We start from the raw sequence: 15,726 nt of genomic DNA on the forward strand, positions 1-15,726 counted from the left end.
GTTGTGTGAACCATTTGTCCTTGTTTATTAATAAATGTGACTCATTGTGTGAACCATTTGTCCTTGTTCATTAGTCCTTGTGACTCGTTGTGTTAAACAATTGTACTTATTCATTAGTCCACGTGAATCGTTGTGTGAACCACCTGTCCTTGTTCATTAGTCCATGTGACTCGTTGTGTAAACCATTTATCCTTGTTCATTAGTCCTTGTGAGTCATTGTGTTAAATAATTGTACTTGTTCATTAGTCCATGTGACTCGTTGTGTGAACCATTTGTCCTTGTGACTTGTTGTGTAAACCATTTGTCCTTGTTCATTAATCCTTGTGAGTCGTTGTGTTAAACAATTGTACTTGTTCATTAGTCCGTGTGACTCGTTGTGTGAACCATTTGTCCTTGTTCATTTGTCCTTGTGACTCTTTGTTTAAACCATTTCTCCTTGTTCATTGATCCTTGTGACTCGTTGTGTTAAAACAATTGTACTTCTTCAATAGTCCATGTGACTTGTTGTGTGAATCATTTGTCCTTGTTCATTAGTCCTTTTGACTCGTTGTGTGAACCATTTGTCCATGTTTATTAATAAATGTGACTCGTTGTGTGATCCATTTGTCCTTGTTCATTAGTCCTTGTGACTCCTTGTGTTAAACAATTGTATTTATTCATTAGTCCACGTGAATCGTTGTGTGAACCACTTGTCCTTGTTCATTAGTCCATGTGACTCGTTGTGTAAACCATTTATCCTTGTTCATTAGTCCTTGTGAGTCGTTGTGTTAAATAATTGTACTTGTTCATTAGTCCATGTGACTCGTTGTGTCAACCATTTGTCCTTGTTCATTTGTCCTTGTGACTTGTTGTGTAAACCATTTGTCCTTATTCATTAATCCTTGTGAGTCGTTGTGTTAAACAATTGTACTTGTTCATTAGTCCGTGTGACTCGTTGTGTGAACCATTTGTCCTTGTTCATTTGTCCTTGTGACTCGTTGTGTAAACCATTTGTCCTTGTTCATTAATCCTTGTGTTAAAATAATTGTATTTATTAATTAGTCCATGTGACTCGTTGTGTGAACCATTTGTCCTTATTCATTAATCCTTGTGACTCGTTGTGTAAACCATTTGTCCTTGTTCATTAATCCTTGTGTTAAAATAATTGTATTTATTAATTAGTCCATGTGACGCGTTGTGTAAACCATTTGTCCTTGTTCATTAGTCCTTGTGACTCGTTGTGAAAACCATTTGTCCTTGTTCATTAATCCTTTTGTTAAAATAATTGTACTTGTTAATTAGTCCATGTGACTCGTTGTGTGAACCAATTGTCCTTGTTCATTAGCCCTTGTGACTCGTTGTGTGAACCATTTGTCCTTGTTTATTAATAAATGTGACTCGTTGTGTGAACCATTTGTCCTTGTTCATTAGTCCTTGTGACTCCTTGTGTTCAACAATTGTATTTATTCATTAGTCCACGTGAATCGTTGTGTGAACCACTTGTCCTTGTTCATTAGTCCATGTGACTCGTTGTGTAAACCATTTATCCTTGTTCATTAGTCCTTGTGAGTCGTTGTGTTAAATAATTGTACTTGTTCATTAGTCCATGTGACTCGTTGTGTCAACCATTTGTCCTTGTTCATTTGTCCTTGTGACTTGTTGTGTAAACCATTTGTCCTTATTCATTAATCCTTGTGAGTCGTTGTGTTAAACAATTGTACTTGTTCATTAGTCCGTGTGACTCGTTGTGTGAACCATTTGTCCTTGTGACTCGTTGTTTAAACCATTTTTCCTTGTTCATTAATCCTTGTGACTCGTTGTGTTAAAACAATTGTACTTCTTCAATAGTCCATGTGACTCGTTGTGTGAATCATTTGTCCTTGTTCATTAGTCCTTTTGACTCGTTGCGTAAACCATTTATCCTTGTTCATTATTCCTTGTGACTCGTTGTGTTAAAACAATTGTACTTGTTAATTAGTCCATGTGACTCGTTGTCTGAACCATTTGTCCTTGTTCATTAGTCCTTGTGTCTTGTTGTGCTAAACAATTGTACTTGTTCATTAGTCCATGTGACTCGTTATGTGAACCATTTGTCCTTGTTCGTTAGTCCTTGTCACTCGTTGGGTAAACCATTTGTCCTTGTTCATTAATCCTTGTGTTAAAACAATTGTACTTGTTAATTAGTCCATGTGACTCGTTATGTGAACCATTTGTCCTTGTTCATTAGCCCTTGTGGCTCGTTGTGTTAAACAGTTGTACATATTCATTAGTCCATGTGAATCGTTGTGTGAACCACTTGTCCTTGTTCATTAGTCCATGTGACTCGTTGTGTAAACCATTTATCCTTGTTCATTAGTCCTTGTGAGTCGTTGTGTTAAACAATTGTACTTGTTCATTAGTCCATCCGACTCGTTGTGAACCATTTCTCCTTGTTCATTAGTCCTTGTTACTCGTTGTGTAAACCATTTGTCCTTGTTCATTAATCCTTGTGAGTCGTTGTGTTAAACAATTGTACTTGTTCATTAGTCTTTGTGACTCGTTGTGTGAACCATTTGTCCTTGTTCATTTGTCCTTGTGACTCGTTGTTTAAACCATTTGTCCTTGTTCATTAATCTATGAGTCGTTGTGTTAAACAATTGTACTTGTTCATTAGTCCATGTGACTCATTGTGTGAACCATTTGTCCTTGTTCATTAGTCCTTGTGACTCGTTGTGTAAATCATTTGTCCTTGTTCATTAATCCTTGTGTTAAAATAATTGTATTTATTAATTAGTCCATGTGACTCGTTGTGTGAACCATTTGTCCTTGTTCATTAGCCCTTGTGACTCGTTGTGTGAACCATTTGTCCTTGTTTATTAATAAATGTGACTCATTGTGTGAACCATTTGTCCTTGTTCATTAGTCCTTGTGACTCGTTGTGTTAAACAATTGTACTTATTCATTAGTCCACGTGAATCGTTGTGTGAACCACCTGTCCTTGTTCATTAGTCCATGTGACTCGTTGTGTAAACCATTTATCCTTGTTCATTAGTCCTTGTGAGTCATTGTGTTAAATAATTGTACTTGTTCATTAGTCCATGTGACTCGTTGTGTGAACCATTTGTCCTTGTGACTTGTTGTGTAAACCATTTGTCCTTGTTCATTAATCCTTGTGAGTCGTTGTGTTAAACAATTGTACTTGTTCATTAGTCCTTGTGACTCGTTGTGTGAACCATTTGTCCTTGTTCATTTGTCCTTGTGACTCTTTGTTTAAACCATTTCTCCTTGTTCATTGATCCTTGCGACTCGTTGTGTTAAAACAATTGTACTTCTTCAATAGTCCATGTGACTTGTTGTGTGAATCATTTGTCCTTGTTCATTAGTCCTTTTGACTCGTTGTGTGAACCATTTGTCCATGTTTATTAATAAATGTGACTCGTTGTGTGAACCATTTGTCCTTGTTCATTAGTCCTTGTGACTCCTTGTGTTAAACAATTGTATTTATTCATTAGTCCACGTGAATCGTTGTGTGAACCACTTGTCCTTGTTCATTAGTCCATGTGACTCGTTGTGTAAACCATTTATCCTTGTTCATTAGTCCTTGTGAGTCGTTGTGTTAAATAATTGTACTTGTTCATTAGTCCATGTGACTCGTTGTGTCAACCATTTGTCCTTGTTCATTTGTCCTTGTGACTTGTTGTGTAAACCATTTGTCCTTATTCATTAATCCTTGTGAGTCGTTGTGTTAAACAATTGTACTTGTTCATTAGTCCTTGTGACTCGTTGTGTGAACCATTTGTCCTTGTTCATTTGTCCTTGTGACTCGTTGTTTAAACCATTTCTCTTTGTTCATTAATCCTTGTGACTCGTTGTGTTAAAACAATTGTACTTCTTCAATAGTCCATGTGACTCGTTGTGTGAATCATTTGTCCTTGTTCATTAGTCCTTTTGACTCGTTGTGTAAACCATTTATCCTTGTTCATTATTCCTTGTGACTCGTTGTGTTAAAACAATTGTACTTGTTAATTAGTCCATGTGACTCGTTGTGTGAACCATTTGTCCTTGTTCATTAGTCCTTATGACTTGTTGTGTAAACCATTTGTCCTTGTTCATTAATCCTTGTGAGTCGTTGTGTTAAACAATTGTACTTGTTCATTAGTCCATGTGACTCGTTGTGTGAACCATTTGTCCTTGTTCATTTGTCCTTGTGACTCGTTGTTTAAACCATTTTGTTCTTGTTCATTAATCCTTGTGACTCGTTGTGTTAAAACAATTGTACTTGTTCAATAGTCCATGTGACTCGTTGTGGGAATCATTTGTCCTTGTTCATTAGTCCTTGTGACTCGTTGTGTAGACTCGTTGTGTGAATCATTTGTCCTTGTTCATTAGTCCTTGTGACTCGTTGTGTAAACAATTTATGCTTGTTCATTAGTCCTTGTGACTCGTTGTGTTAAAACAATTGTACTTGTTAATTAGTCCATGTGACTCGTTGTCTGAACCATTTGTCCTTGTTCATTAGTCCTTGTGTCTTGTTGTGTTAAACAATTGTACTTGTTCATTAGTCCATGTGACTCGTTGTGTGAACCAATTGTCCTTGTTCGTTAGTTCTTGTCACTCGTTGTGTAAACCATTTGTCCTTGTTCATTAATCCTTGTGAATCGTTGTGTTAAACAATTGTACTTGTTCATTAGTCCATGTGACTCGTTGTGTAAACCATTTGTCCTTGTTCATTAGCACTTGTGACTCGTTGTGTTAAACCATTTATCCTTAATCGTTAGTCCTTGTGAGTAGTTCTGTTAAACAATTGTACTTGTTCATTAGTCCATGTGACTCTTTGTGTCAACCATTTCTCCTTGTTCATTAGTCCTTGTGACTCGTTGTGTAAACCATTTGTCCTTGTTCATTAATCCTTGTGAGTCGTTGTGTTAAACAATTTTACTTGTTCATTAGTCCATGTGACTCGTTGTGTGAACCATTTCTCCTTGTTCATTTGTCCTTGTGACTCGTTGTTTAAACCATTTGTCCTTGTTCTTTAATCTATGAGCCGTTGTGTTAAACAATTGTACTTGTTCATTAGTCCATGTGACTCGTTGTGTGAACCATTTGTCCATGTGACACTTTGTGTCAACCATTTCTCCTTGTTCATTAGTCCTTGTGACTCGTTGTGTAAACCATTTGTCCTTGTTCATTAATCCTTGTGTTAAAATAATTGTATTTATTAATTAGTCCATGTGACGCGTTGTGTAAACCATTTGTCCTTGTTCATTAGTCCTTGTGACTCGTTGTGTTAAACAGTTGTACTTATTCATTAGTCCACGTGAATCGTTGTGTGAACCATTTGTCCTTGTTCGTTAGTCCTTGTGACTCGTTGTGAAAACCATTTGTCCTTGTTCATTAATCCTTTTGTTAAAATAATTGTACTTGTTAATTAGTCCATGTGACTTGTTGTGTGAATCATTTGTCCTTGTTCATTAGTCCTTTTGACTCGTTGTGTGAACCATTTGTCCATGTTTATTAATAAATGTGACTCGTTGTGTGAACCATTTGTCCTTGTTCATTAGTCCTTGTGACTCCTTGTGTTAAACAATTGTATTTATTCATTAGTCCACGTGAATCGTTGTGTGAACCACTTGTCCTTGTTCATTAGTCCATGTGACTCGTTGTGTAAACCATTTATCCTTGTTCATTAGTCCTTATGAGTCGTTGTGTTAAATAATTGTACTTGTTCATTAGTCCATGTGACTCGTTGTGTCAACCATTTGTCCTTGTTCATTTGTCCTTGTGACTTGTTGTAAAACCATTTGTCCTTATTCATTAATCCTTGTGAGTCGTTGTGTTAAACAATTGTACTTGTTCATTAGTCCGTGTGACTCGTTGTGTGAACCATTTGTCCTTGTTCATTTGTCCTTGTGACTCGTTGTTTAAACCATTTCTCCTTGTTCATTAATCCTTGTGACTCATTGTGTTAAAACAATTGTACTTCTTCAATAGTCCATGTGACTCGTTGTGTGAATCATTTGTCCTTGTTCATTAGTCCTTTTGACTCGTTGTGTAAACCATTTATCCTTGTTCATTATTCCTTGTGACTCGTTGTGTTAAAACAATTGTACTTGTTAATTAGTCCATGTGACTCGTTGTGTGAACCATTTGTCCTTGTTCATTAGTCCTTATGACTTGTTGTGTAAACCATTTGTCCTTGTTCATTAATCCTTGTGAGTCGTTGTGTTAAACAATTGTACTTGTTCATTAGTCCATGTGACTCGTTGTGTGAACCATTTGTCCTTGTTCATTTGTCCTTGTGACTCGTTGTTTAAACCATTTTGTTCTTGTTCATTAATCCTTGTGACTCGTTGTGTTAAAACAATTGTACTTGTTCAATAGTCCATGTGACTCGTTGTGGGAATCATTTGTCCTTGTTCATTAGTCCTTGTGACTCGTTGTGTAGACTCGTTGTGTGAATCATTTGTCCTTGTTCATTAGTCCTTGTGACTCGTTGTGTAAACAATTTATGCTTGTTCATTAGTCCTTGTGACTCGTTGTGTAAACAATTTATGCTTGTTCATTAGTCCTTGTGACTCGTTGTGTTAAAACAATTGTACTTGTTAATTAGTCCATGTGACTCGTTGTCTGAACCATTTGTCCTTGTTCATTAGTCCTTGTGTCTTGTTGTGTTAAACAATTGTACTTGTTCATTAGTCCATGTGACTCGTTGTGTGAACCAATTGTCCTTGTTCGTTAGTTCTTGTCACTCGTTGTGTAAACCATTTGTCCTTGTTCATTAATCCTTGTGAATCGTTGTGTTAAACAATTGTACTTGTTCATTAGTCCATGTGACTCGTTGTGTAAACCATTTGTCCTTGTTCATTAGCACTTGTGACTCGTTGTGTTAAACCATTTATCCTTAATCGTTAGTCCTTGTGAGTAGTTCTGTTAAACAATTGTACTTGTTCATTAGTCCATGTGACTCTTTGTGTCAACCATTTCTCCTTGTTCATTAGTCCTTGTGACTCGTTGTATAAACCATTTGTCCTTGTTCATTAATCCTTGTGAGTCGTTGTGTTAAACAATTTTACTTGTTCATTAGTCCATGTGACTCGTTGTGTGAACCATTTCTCCTTGTTCATTTGTCCTTGTGACTCGTTGTTTAAACCATTTGTCCTTGTTCTTTAATCTATGAGCCGTTGTGTTAAACAATTGTACTTGTTCATTAGTCCATGTGACTCGTTGTGTGAACCATTTGTCCATGTGACACTTTGTGTCAACCATTTCTCCTTGTTCATTAGTCCTTGTGACTCGTTGTGTAAACCATTTGTCCTTGTTCATTAATCCTTGTGTTAAAATAATTGTATTTATTAATTAGTCCATGTGACGCGTTGTGTAAACCATTTGTCCTTGTTCATTAGTCCTTGTGACTCGTTGTGTTAAACAGTTGTACTTATTCATTAGTCCACGTGAATCGTTGTGTGAACCATTTGTCCTTGTTCGTTAGTCCTTGTGACTCGTTGTGAAAACCATTTGTCCTTGTTCATTAATCCTTTTGTTAAAATAATTGTACTTGTTAATTAGTCCATGTGACTTGTTGTGTGAATCATTTGTCCTTGTTCATTAGTCCTTTTGACTCGTTGTGTGAACCATTTGTCCATGTTTATTAATAAATGTGACTCGTTGTGTGAACCATTTGTCCTTGTTCATTAGTCCTTGTGACTCCTTGTGTTAAACAATTGTATTTATTCATTAGTCCACGTGAATCGTTGTGTGAACCACTTGTCCTTGTTCATTAGTCCATGTGACTCGTTGTGTAAACCATTTATCCTTGTTCATTAGTCCTTATGAGTCGTTGTGTTAAATAATTGTACTTGTTCATTAGTCCATGTGACTCGTTGTGTCAACCATTTGTCCTTGTTCATTTGTCCTTGTGACTTGTTGTGTAAACCATTTGTCCTTATTCATTAATCCTTGTGAGTCGTTGTGTTAAACAATTGTACTTGTTCATTAGTCCGTGTGACTCGTTGTGTGAACCATTTGTCCTTGTTCATTTGTCCTTGTGACTCGTTGTTTAAACCATTTCTCCTTGTTCATTAATCCTTGTGACTCATTGTGTTAAAACAATTGTACTTCTTCAATAGTCCATGTGACTCGTTGTGTGAATCATTTGTCCTTGTTCATTAGTCCTTTTGACTCGTTGTGTAAACCATTTATCCTTGTTCATTATTCCTTGTGACTCGTTGTGTTAAAACAATTGTACTTGTTAATTAGTCCATGTGACTCGTTGTGTGAACCATTTGTCCTTGTTCATTAGTCCTTATGACTTGTTGTGTAAACCATTTGTCCTTGTTCATTAATCCTTGTGAGTCGTTGTGTTAAACAATTGTACTTGTTCATTAGTCCATGTGACTCGTTGTGTGAACCATTTGTCCTTGTTCATTTGTCCTTGTGACTCGTTGTTTAAACCATTTTGTTCTTGTTCATTAATCCTTGTGACTCGTTGTGTTAAAACAATTGTACTTGTTCAATAGTCCATGTGACTCGTTGTGGGAATCATTTGTCCTTGTTCATTAGTCCTTGTGACTCGTTGTGTAGACTCGTTGTGTGAATCATTTGTCCTTGTTCATTAGTCCTTGTGACTCGTTGTGTAAACAATTTATGCTTGTTCCCTTGTGGCTCGTTGTGTTAAACAGTTGTACTTATTCATTAGTCCACGTGAATCGTTGTGTGAACCACTTGTCCTTGTTCATTAGTCCATGTGACTCGTTGTGTAAACCATTTATCCTTGTTCATTAGTCCTTGTGAGTCGTTGTGTTAAACAATTGTACTTGTTCATTAGTCCATCTGACTCGTTGTGTGAACCATTTCTCCTTGTTCATTAGTCCTTGTTACTCGTTGTGTAAACCATTTGTCCTTGTTCATTAATCCTTGTGAGTCGTTGTGTTAAACAATTGTACTTGTTCATTAGTCTTTGTGACTCGTTGTGTGAACCATTTGTCCTTGTTCAATTGTCCTTGTGACTCGTTGTTTAAACCATTTGTCCTTGTTCATTAATCTATGAGCCGTTGTGTTAAACAATTGTACTTGTTCATTAGTCCATGTGACTCATTGTGTGAACCATTTGTCCTTGTTCATTAGTCCTTGTGACTCGTTGTGTAAACCATTTGTCCTTGTTCATTAATCCTTGTGTTAAAATAATTGTATTTATTTATTAGTCCATGTGACTCGTTGTGTGAACCATTTGTCCTTGTTCATTAGCCCTTGTGACTCGTTGTGTGAACCATTTGTCCTTGTTTATTAATAAATGTGACTCGTTATGTGAACCATTTGTCCTTGTTCATTAGCCCTTGTGGCTCGTTGTGTTAAACAGTTGTACTTATTCATTAGTCCACGTGAATCGTTGTGTGAACCACTTGTCCTTGTTCATTAGTCCATGTGACTCGTTGTGTAAACCATTTATCCTTGTTCATTAGTCCTTGTGAGTCGTTGTGTTAAACAATTGTACTTGTTCATTAGTCCATCTGACTCGTTGTGTGAACCATTTCTCCTTGTTCATTAGTCCTTGTTACTCGTTGTGTAAACCATTTGTCCTTGTTCATTAATCCTTGTGAGTCGTTGTGTTAAACAATTGTACTTGTTCATTAGTCCATGTGACTCGTTGTGTGAACCATTTGTCCTTGTTCATTTGTCCTTGTGACTCGTTGTTTAAACCATTTGTCCTTGTTCATTAATCTATGAGCCGTTGTGTTAAACAATTGTACTTGTTCATTAGTCCATGTGACTCGTTGTGTGAACCATTTGTCCATGTGACTCTTTGTGTCAACCATTTCTCCTTGTTCATTAGTCCTTGTGACTCGTTCTGTAAACCATTTGTCCTTGTTCATTAATCCTTGTGTTAAAATAATTGTATTTATTAATTAGTCCATGTGACGCGTTGTGTAAACCATTTGTCCTTGTTCATTAGTCCTTGTGACTCGTTGTGTTAAACAACAGTACTTATTCATTAGTCCACGTAAATCGTTGTGTGAACCATTTGTCCTTGTTCGTTAGTCCTTGTGACTCGTTGTGAAAACCATTTGTCCTTGTTCATTAATCCTTTTGTTAAAATAATTGTACTTGTTAATTAGTCCATGTGACTCGTTGTGTGAACCAATTGTCCTTGTTCATTAGCCCTTGTGACTCGTTGTGTAAACCATTTGTCCTTGTTCATTAATCCTTGTGTTAAAATAATTGTATTTATTAATTAGTCCATGTGACGCGTTGTGTAAACCATTTGTCCTTGTTCATTAGTCCTTGTGACTCGTTGTGTTAAACAGTTGTACTTATTCATTAGTCCACGTGAATCGTTGTGTGAACCATTTGTCCTTGTTCGTTAGTCCTTGTGACTCGTTGTGAAAACCATTTGTCCTTGTTCATTAATCCTTTTGTTAAAATAATTGTACTTGTTGTGTGAACCATTTGTCCTTGTTCATTTGTCCTTGTGACTTGTTGTGTAAACCATTTGTCCTTATTCATTAATCCTTGTGAGTCGTTGTGTTAAACAATTGTACTTGTTCATTAGTCCGTGTGACTCGTTGTGTGAACCATTTGTCCTTGTTCATTTGTCCTTGTGACTCGTTGTTTAAACCATTTTTCCTTGTTCATTAATCCTTGTGACTCGTTGTGTTAAAACAATTGTACTTCTTCAATAGTCCATGTGACTCGTTGTGTGAATCATTTGTCCTTGTTCATTAGTCCTTTTGACTCGTTGCGTAAACCATTTATCCTTGTTCATTATTCCTTGTGACTCGTTGTGTTAAAACAATTGTAGTTGTTAATTAGTCCATGTGACTCGTTATCGAACCATTTGTCCTTGTTCATTAGTCCTTGTGTCTTGTTGTGCTAAACAATTGTACTTGTTCATTAGTCCATGTGACTCGTTATGTGAACCATTTGTCCTTGTTCGTTAGTCCTTGTCACTCGTTGGGTAAACCATTTGTCCTTGTTCATTAATCCTTGTGTTAAAACAATTGTACTTGTTAATTAGTCCATGTGACTCGTTATGTGAACCATTTGTCCTTGTTCATTAGCCCTTGTGGCTCGTTGTGTTAAACAGTTGTACTTATTCATTAGTCCACGTGAATCGTTGTGTGAACCACTTGTCCTTGTTCATTAGTCCATGTGACTCGTTGTGTAAACCATTTATCCTTGTTCATTAGTCCTTGTGAGTCGTTGTGTTAAACAATTGTACTTGTTCATTAGTCCATCTGACTCGTTGTGTGAACCATTTCTCCTTGTTCATTAGTCCTTGTTACTCGTTGTGTAAACCATTTGTCCTTGTTCATTAATCCTTGTGAGTCGTTGTGTTAAACAATTGTACTTGTTCATTAGTCTTTGTGACTCGTTGTGTGAACCATTTGTCCTTGTTCAATTGTCCTTGTGACTCGTTGTTTAAACCATTTGTCCTTGTTCATTAATCTATGAGCCGTTGTGTTAAACAATTGTACTTGTTCATTAGTCCATGTGACTCATTGTGTGAACCATTTGTCCTTGTTCATTAGTCCTTGTGACTCGTTGTGTAAACCATTTGTCCTTGTTCATTAATCCTTGTGTTAAAATAATTGTATTTATTTATTAGTCCATGTGACTCGTTGTGTGAACCATTTGTCCTTGTTCATTAGCCCTTGTGACTCGTTGTGTGAACCATTTGTCCTTGTTTATTAATAAATGTGACTCATTGTGTGAACCATTTGTCCTTGTTCATTAGTCCTTGTGACTCGTTGTGTTAAACAATTGTACTTATTCATTAGTCCACGTGAATCGTTGTGTGAACCACTTGTCCTTGTTCATTAGTCCATGTGACTTGTTGTGTAAACCATTTATCCTTGTTCATTAGTCCTTGTGAGTCATTGTGTTAAATAATTGTACTTGTTCATTAGTCCATGTGACTCGTTGTGTGAACCATTTGTCCTTGTGACTTGTTGTGTAAACCATTTGTCCTTGTTCATTAATCCTTGTGAGTCGTTGTGTTAAACAATTGTACTTGTTCATTAGTCCATGTGACTCGTTGTGAACCATTTGTCCTTGTTCATTTGTCCTTGTGACTCTTTGTTTAAACCATTTCTCCTTGTTCATTGATCCTTGTGACTCGTTGTGTTAAAACAATTGTACTTCTTCAATAGTCCATGTGACTTGTTGTGTGAATCATTTGTCCTTGTTCATTAGTCCTTTTGACTCGTTTTGTGAACCATTTGTCCATGTTTATTAATAAATGTGACTCGTTGTGTGAACCATTTGTCCTTGTTCATTAGTCCTTGTGACTCCTTGTGTTAAACAATTGTATTTATTCATTAGTCCACGTGAATCGTTGTGTGAACCACTTGTCCTTGTTCATTAGTCCATGTGACTCGTTGTGTAAACCATTTATCCTTGTTCATTAGTCCTTGTGAGTCGTTGTGTTAAATAATTGTACTTGTTCATTAGTCCATGTGACTCGTTGTGTCAACCACTTGTCCTTGTTCATTAATCCTTGTGTTAAAACAATTGTACTTGTTAATTAGTCCATGTGACTCGTTATGTGAACCATTTGTCCTTGTTCATTAGCCCTTGTGGCTCGTTGTGTTAAACAGTTGTACTTATTCATTAGTCCACGTGAATCGTTGTGTGAACCACTTGTCCTTGTTCATTAGTCCATGTGACTCGTTGTGTAAACCATTTATCCTTGTTCATTAGTCCTTGTGAGTCGTTGTGTTAAACAATTGTACTTGTTCATTAGTCCATCTTACTCGTTGTGTGAACCATTTCTCCTTGTTCATTAGTCCTTGTTACTCGTTGTGTAAACCATTTGTCCTTGTTCATTAATCCTTGTGAGTCGTTGTGTTAAACAATTGTACTTGTTCATTAGTCCATGTGACTCGTTGTGTGAACCATTTGTCCTTGTTCATTTGTCCTTGTGACTCGTTGTTTAAACCATTTGTCCTTGTTCATTAATCTATGAGCCGTTGTGTTAAACAATTGTACTTGTTCATTAGTCCATGTGACTCGTTGTGTGAACCATTTGTCCATGTGACTCTTTGTGTCAACCATTTCTCCTTGTTCATTAGTCCTTGTGACTCGCTCGTAAACCATTTGTCCTTGTTCATTAATCCTTGTGTTAAAATAATTGTATTTATTAATTAGTCCATGTGACGCGTTGTGTAAACCATTTGTCCTTGTTCATTAGTCCTTGTGACTCGTTGTGTTAAACAACAGTACTTATTCATTAGTCCACGTGAATCGTTGTGTGAACCATTTGTCCTTGTTCGTTAGTCCTTGTGACTCGTTGTGAAAACCATTTGTCCTTGTTCATTAATCCTTTTGTTAAAATAATTGTACTTGTTAATTAGTCCATGTGACTCGTTGTGTGAACCAATTGTCCTTGTTCATTAGCCCTTGTGACTCGTTGTGTAAACCATTTGTCCTTGTTCATTAATCTTTGTGTTAAAATAATTGTATTTATTAATTAGTCCATGTGACGCGTTGTAAAACCATTTGTCCTTGTTCATTAGTCCTTGTGACTCGTTGTGTTAAACAGTTGTACTTATTCATTAGTCCACGTGAATCGTTGTGTGAACCATTTGTCCTTGTTCGTTAGTCCTTGTGACTCGTTGTGAAAACCATTTGTCCTTGTTCATTAATCCTTTTGTTAAAATAATTGTACTTGTTGTGTGAACCATTTGTCCTTGTTCATTTGTCCTTGTGACTTGTTGTGTAAACCATTTGTCCTTATTCATTAATCCTTGTGAGTCGTTGTGTTAAACAATTGTACTTGTTCATTAGTCCGTGTGACTCGTTGTGTGAACCATTTGTCCTTGTTCATTTGTCCTTGTGACTCGTTGTTTAAACCATTTTTCCTTGTTCATTAATCCTTGTGACTCGTTGTGTTAAAACAATTGTACTTCTTCAATAGTCCATGTGACTCGTTGTGTGAATCATTTGTCCTTGTTCATTAGTCCTTTTGACTCGTTGCGTAAACCATTTATCCTTGTTCATTATTCCTTGTGACTCGTTGTGTTAAAACAATTGTAGTTGTTAATTAGTCCATGTGACTCGTTGTCTGAACCATTTGTCCTTGTTCATTAGTCCTTGTGTCTTGTTGTGCTAAACAATTGTACTTGTTCATTAGTCCATGTGACTCGTTATGTGAACCATTTGTCCTTGTTCGTTAGTCCTTGTCACTCGTTGGGTAAACCATTTGTCCTTGTTCATTAATCCTTGTGTTAAAACAATTGTACTTGTTAATTAGTCCATGTGACTCGTTATGTGAACCATTTGTCCTTGTTCATTAGCCCTTGTGGCTCGTTGTGTTAAACAGTTGTACTTATTCATTAGTCCACGTGAATCGTTGTGTGAACCACTTGTCCTTGTTCATTAGTCCATGTGACTCGTTGTGTAAACCATTTATCCTTGTTCATTAGTCCTTGTGAGTCGTTGTGTTAAACAATTGTACTTGTTCATTAGTCCATCTGACTCGTTGTGTGAACCATTTCTCCTTGTTCATTAGTCCTTGTTACTCGTTGTGTAAACCATTTGTCCTTGTTCATTAATCCTTGTGAGTCGTTGTGTTAAACAATTGTACATGTTCATTAGTCTTTGTGACTCGTTGTGTGAACCATTTGTCCTTGTTCATTTGTCCTTGTGACTCGTTGTTTAAACCATTTGTCCTTGTTCATTAATCTATGAGCCGTTGTGTTAAACAATTGTACTTGTTCATTAGTCCATGTGACTCATTGTGTGAACCATTTGTCCTTGTTCATTAGTCCTTGTGACTCGTTGTGTAAACCATTTGTCCTTGTTCATTAATCCTTGTGTTAAAATAATTGTATTTATTTATTAGTCCATGTGACTCGTTGTGTGAACCATTTGTCCTTGTTCATTAGCCCTTGTGACTCGTTGTGTGAACCATTTGTCCTTGTTTATTAATAAATGTGACTCATTGTGTGAACCATTTGTCCTTGTTCATTAGTCCTTGTGACTCGTTGTGTTAAACAATTGTACTTATTCATTAGTCCACGTGAATCGTTGTGTGAACCACTTGTCCTTGTTCATTAGTCCATGTGACTCGTTGTGTAAACCATTTATCCTTGTTCATTAGTCCTTGTGAGTCATTGTGTTAAATAATTGTACTTGTTCATTAGTCCATGTGACTCGTTGTGTGAACCATTTGTCCTTGTGACTTGTTGTGTAAACCATTTGTCCTTGTTCATTAATCCTTGTGAGTCGTTGTGTTAAACAATTGTACTTGTTCATTAGTCCGTGTGACTCGTTGTGTGAACCATTTGTCCTTGTTCATTTGTCCTTGTGACTCTTTGTTTAAACCATTTCTCCTTGTTCATTGATCCTTGTGACTCGTTGTATTAAAACAATTGTACTTCTTCAATAGTCCATGTGACTTGTTGTGTGAATCATTTGTCCTTGTTCATTAGTCCTTTTGACTCGTTGTGTGAACCATTTGTCTATGTTTATTAATAAATGTGACTCGTTGTGTGAACCATTTGTCCTTGTTCATTAGTCCTTGTGACTCCTTGTGTTAAACAATTGTATTTATTCATTAGTCCACGTGAATCGTTGTGTGAACCACTTGTCCTTGTTCATTAGTCCATGTGACTCGTTGTGTAAACCATTTATCCTTGTTCATTAGTCCTTGTGAGTCGTTGTGTTAAATAATTGTACTTGTTCATTAGTCCATGTGACTCGTTGTGTCAACCACTTGTCCTTGTTCATTAATCCTTGTGTTAAAACAATTGTACTTGTTAATTAGTCCAT

This window comes from Silene latifolia, chromosome 9 (assembly GCF_048544455.1).
Source record: "Silene latifolia isolate original U9 population chromosome 9, ASM4854445v1, whole genome shotgun sequence".
Lineage (NCBI taxonomy): Eukaryota > Viridiplantae > Streptophyta > Magnoliopsida > Caryophyllales > Caryophyllaceae > Silene > Silene latifolia.